Source organism: Nicotiana attenuata, chromosome 9 (genome assembly GCF_001879085.1).
Source record: "Nicotiana attenuata strain UT chromosome 9, NIATTr2, whole genome shotgun sequence".
NCBI lineage: Eukaryota > Viridiplantae > Streptophyta > Magnoliopsida > Solanales > Solanaceae > Nicotiana > Nicotiana attenuata.
Genome location: NC_031997.1, coordinates 9217568 through 9223707, shown reverse-complemented (window position 1 = coordinate 9223707; position 6140 = coordinate 9217568).

Here is a 6140-nt window from a genome sequence, read left to right as displayed (position 1 = left end):
CCATAAAGAGACTTAACAAGACGACACACCTTCTTTTCTTTTCCCGGAACCACAAACCCTTCAGGTTGGTCCATGTAGATTTCTTCCTCTAAATCACCATTTAAGAAGGCTGTTTTTACATCCATTTGATGGATTTGAAGATCATACAAGGCGGCTAACGCTATTAGCATCCGAATGGATGTAATTCTTGTTACCGGCGAGTATGTGTCAAAATAGTCAAGACCTTCTCGCCATCTAAATCCTTTGACAAAAAGTCTTGCCTTGTATTTGTCAATAGTACCATCGTCTTTCATTTTCTTCTTGAAAATCCATTTAGAACCCAATGTTTTATTACCTGGAGGAATGTCAACTAATTCCCATGTATGGTTGCTCAATATGGATTCTATTTTACTATTGACCGCTTCTTTCCAATATTGTGCTTCTGATGACGACATTGCTTCCTTGAAGGTACGATGTTCATTTTCTAACAGAAAAGTCAGAAAATCTGGACCGAATGGAGTAGATGTCCGTTGACGTTTACTTCTTCTCAGATTTTCCTCATTAGGCATACCATCTGTTATTTCCTCCCGAGGTCGTTTTGACTTTTGGTATGTCACTTCACTTTCCTTTTTATACGGATAAGTAATTTCCAAGAATTCAGCATTATCTGATTCTATTATCGTATTAACGTGAATCTCCGGATTTTCTGACTTATGAACCAGAAAACGATATGCCTTGCTATTGGTTACATATCCAATAAATACACAATCAATCGTTTTTGGACCTATCTTAACCCTTTTAGGTTTAGGAACTTGTACCTTAGCTAGACACCACCACACTTTGAAGTATTTCAAGCTGGGCTTCCTTCCTTTCCACTTCTCATAAGGAATGGACTGTGTTTTACTATGAGATACACGGTTGATTATTCGGTTAGCTGTAAGTATAGCTTCCCCCCACAAGTTTTGTGGTAAGCCAGAACTTATCAGCAACGCATTCATCATCTCCTTCAATGTTCGATTCTTTCTCTCTGCAATTCCGTTAGATTGTGGAGAGTAAGGGGCAGTTGTTTGGTGAATAATGCCATTTTCCAAACATATTTCTTCAAAAGGAGATTCATATTCGCCACCCCTATCACTTCTTATCATTTTGATCTTTTTGTTTAGTTGTGTTTCAACTTCACTCTTGTATTGCTTGAAAGCATCAATTGCCTCATCTTTACTATTAAGTAAATAAACATAGCAATATCTCGTGCTATCGTCAATAAAAGTAATAAAATACTTTTTCCCACCGCGAGATGGTGTTGACTTCATGTCACAAATATCTGTGTGAATTAAGTCTAAAGGACTTGAACTCCTTTCAACGGACTTATAAGGATGCTTAGCATACTTTGATTCCACACATATTTGACATTTGGAACTAATGCAATCAAATTTTGGCAATACTTCTAAATTTATCATCTTTCGCAATGTTTTGAGGTTGACATGTCCTAAACGCGAATGCCATAAAGTGTTTGACTCAAGTAAGTAAGAAGAAGCATTCACTTTATTGATATGAACTGCTATTACATTTAGCTTAAAAAGGCCCTCATTCAGGTAACCTTTTCCTACATACATATCATTCTTACTTAGTACAACACTACTGGAAAAAAAAATACATTTGAATCCATTCTTGACAAGAAGTGAAGTCGACACAAGATTCTTGCGAATTTCTGGAACATGGAGAACTTGGTTTAGAGTCACTATTTTTCCCGATGTCATCTTCAATGCAATCTTGCCAACTCCTTCAATTTTGGTTGTAGACGAATTTTCCATGAAAATTGTCTCGTCGGGTCCTGCGGGGGCATAAGAAGAAAATAACTCCTTGTTAGCACAAACATGGCGGGTGGCTCCAGAATCTATCCACCATTCTTTAGGATTTCCTACCAAGTTGCATTCAGACAACATGGCACACAAGTCCTCCATTTCTTCAGCTTTTTCAACCATGTTAGCTTGATTCTTCTTCTTCTTATCATTCTTTGGTGCACGACAATCCACGGCCTTATGCCCAGATTTTCCACAGTTGTGGCAATTACCCTTGAACTTCTTCTTGCTTGGGTAGTTCTTTGGTCCAGAAGCCTTCTTTCTCTTCTTGGTTTGTGGCGCCTCCTCAACAATGTTAGCCCCCATTATTGTCGAGTTCCCACGTGACTTCTTTTCAGCATTTTTGTTGTCTTATTCTATCCTCAAACGCACAATCAAGTCTTCAAGTGTCATCTCCTTCCGCTTGTGTTTTAGATAGTTCTTAAAATCTTTCCACAACGGAGGTAATTTCTCAATGAAAGCGGCGACTTGAAAGGCCTCATTTATGACCATACCTTCAGCAATAGATTCAAAATTATAATAAGATAAATCTTATTAATAACCTTATTGATTCGGGTCATACCTTCAGCAAGGAGGTCATGCACAATGACTTGTAATTCTTGTACTTGAGTTATGACCGACCTAGTGTCAATCATCTTGAAATCCAAAAATCTAGCAGCCACGAACTTCTTAAGTCCGGCATCCTCAGTCTTGTACTTCTTCTCAAGCGCATTCCATAATGCTTTTGAAGTTTCCATGACGCTATAGACATTGTACAAGCCATCTTCCAAACAACTCAAAATGTAGTTTTTTCACAAGAAATTCAGAATGTTTCCATGCTTCAGTTACAACAAGTCGTTCATCATCCGGAGTACTTTCTTCCAAGATCGGAGGATCCTCCTTGATGAAACGTTGCAAACTCAACGTAGTAAGATAGAAGAGCATCTTCATTTGCCAACGTTTGAAGTCAATACCGGAAAACTTTACGGGTTTTTCTGCTGGTGCCATAGCATGAGCAGGAGTAGAACGGCTTGACGAGGCAGCAACACTCGTAACAGTAGCTCCCGTTCCCACAATATTTCCATTAGTTTGGTTTTCGTTCGTCATCTTTTTTGTAGAGTTGGAAACACAACAGAACTTTGTTAAATCAGTGAAGTTTTGATATCTTCAAACTGAATACCAAACTAAACATACAACACGTAACAATGGTGAAGTTTTTATATACTTCAAACCCGTACGTTTATTATTTCGGTAAAGTTTTAGCACGAAGGCTTTAGTCTCCACAACAGTATACAAAATATGAATAACAGTTTAATATATGTTTCAACACAGAAACGTTAGTATAAAATTCCTTAAGCTTGTGAGCGTTACCGTGTTAAAACACAAAATCAGAAAAAAAAACTGTTAGAAGAATTAAAGAAATCTGGAAAATAGTAGAGAATCAGAAATATTCCGAGTCCACAAGTTTCTTGTGTGTCCTTAAGGAATTTTAACCCCCTCACAAGTTGCCAAGGTAATGGATTAAATCCTCCCAGGATAAAACGGAATAAACCTTCCTGCAACAGTGGCAATACAAACTGCAGGATCCCAACGAACTCAAAGAACGGAGCAAAATCACACTTACGAATTGGAGAGAGAGAGACTGCGAACTAGGATGCAGTATATTCAAAAAGAAAGAAGTTTTGGAGTGTTTTTCGTGTGTAGAAAATGGGGCCTTGCCTCAGAATTTATAGGCAATTATCAGAAGAGGTGTCTGGAAAAGGTGCCTTTTCAGAAGAATACGCTGCTTGCCGCGGTTCTACCGCGGTTACGGCAGAACCGCGGTCAGAGAGGCTCTCTGAATCTGCCTGCCGCGGTTCTACCGCGGTTACGGCAGAACTGCGGCCAGAGAGTCCCTCTGAATCTTCAGCAGGGTTCTGGCGTATTTTCAGTAGTGATTTGGCATTTAGTTATTAAATAATTAAATAAATTTTGTCCAAAAATAATCTTATCGATCATTTGACAAATCCAAATCCAAAGCCAAAGCCAAAGCCGAAGCCGAGCCGAGCGAGCGACGACGACGGCGCAAGGGTTCATTCTCTTCAACTCCTTTTAAGAGCTTTAAGAAGTGATTCTATATAAAAGCACACAAATGTGATTGTCCCTCACCAATGAGGGACAAAGTGCAAGACAAAAGTTCACTTCTTCAAATTTTCATTTTTCCCTCCATTTTATTTCCCTCCATTTCCAATTTACACTTCTTCTACTTTAAAGCCCAATGGCTTAAAGTCCAACACTAAATTTACTATAAAGATCAATGGCGAAGGTTATGGGTACTTTGCAGGGAGGAGGGGACTCAGGCAAGGAGATCCAATGTCTTCACTTTTGTTTGTCTTAGAGCCCGTTTGGATGGGCTTATTTTAATTAACTTTTAAGCCAAAATAGCTTTTAAGCCATAAGTTAGGATTTCTAGCTTTTGGCTTTTGGCTTGTTTTTGTCATTTTAGCTTAAAAACAAGTGATTAAAAGCACTTTTTTTTCTTTATCCAAACACTACAAAATGGCTTAAAAGCTATTTTTGCTTAAAAGCACTTAAAATAAGCCAATCCAAACGGGCTCTTAGTCATGGAATACCTATCAAGGTACTCAAATGAGAGAATTGCTTGATTTTAAATACCATCCTATGTGCAAAACTAATAAGTTGACACACCTAATCTTTGCAGTTGATTCAATGATCTTTTGCAAGGGACAAGAAAGTTCTATTATGAGAGTGATGGAGGCTCTGAACCATTTCAGTGAAGTAACAGGACTAGTGGCCAATATGGATAAGTCCAACTTTTTGTGTGCTAGGATTGATGAAGACATGCAAGAGAGGATGCTGACCATGACAGTTTTTTCAAAAGGTACCCTGCCTATCAAATACTTGGGGTTGCCACTAACTTCGAGAAAATGGAGCAAAATGGATTATCACCAACTAACTGAGAAGATAACAGCCAGGATCACTAATGCATACTCAAAGAACTTATCATATGTCGGGAGATTACAGATTATAAATGCAGTGCTATTCTCAATTTATAATTATTGGGAAGCAGTTTTATTCTGCCTCAGAGTATTCTCAAGGAGATAGATAGGAAATGCCGAGACTATCTATCGGGGAGCTCAGAGGAGAAGAGGAAAATGACATTAGTATCATGGGATAAGATTTGCATGCCAAAGAAATATGGAGGTTTGAATATAAAGAGCTGCAGGAAGTGGTATATAGCTTCAATAGGAAAATTTATATGGCAATTGGCTGGGAAGAAGGATCTTCTATGGGTTAAATTAGAGCTATGAGTGCTCGTTTTGGTGTATTAATGTTTTTGTTATTAGTGGTAATATTTCACAGTTAATTACCAAAAAAAAAACAAATTTGCACAAAAAAAGTTTATTTTTCTTTTACTTAGATTTTTTCAAACGGTCTTGCAAATCTTTTTACTTTTTGAAAGATTCGAAAAACTGATTTCAGAATATTAAAAAAAAAAAATGAGTATATTTTGTTTGCAAAAATAGCTCAAATAAACACTTTTTTGAGAAAAACTTAAAAAATTAAGATTGAAAACTCTAAAACGTAATAATCCCACATATATCTATGAGTTTTCATGGAATGCTCTTAGGGTACTTATATCTTTCTTACCTTATTTGGACCTAGTATAAATAATATATGATGAGATCATTTATAGTTTAGCTTATCTTTGAATACTTGTTGATTCAAACTCTTGCAAGGTGTATTCACAAGAGGAATTTCATTCCTCTCGAGGGTAATCCTACAGTTTAGGTCTACTAAGTATTGTAAAATTTGTTGGGGAATTAATTATTTCAATTGTTTAACAATTACTTCTTTTTTGGGTCTATTCTCAGTTTATATCTTGTCTTTACTTTCTTCAATTCCGTACTTAGATTCGTACCATTTGGTATTAGAGTTTGGATTAGTGTGTGGTTCTACATACATTAGCTAAGTATTTGATTTTATTGAAAATCCAAAAAAAATCGAAAATCCAAAAAAATTGTTCTTCATGTTCTTGAATTGAATCTTTGATTTCTTGAATCTTGATGCATATTGACATTAGAAATTGACTGGGGTTTGTTCTCTATGTGAAAATAGATCAAATGAAGTTGGTTTGAAGTTATTTGAGTGCCTACAAGTCAATTTGGAAAGTTTACTGTTCCTCAAGTTTATCATTACCATAAGTAGATTCATGAGAAAAAGTATAATTTGATCCACTGAGTTGATGTGATTTATGAATTTGTTGTTTAAAACTATTGGGCTTTGATCCTAAGGTGATACCCAAGTGATATATGAAGTTTG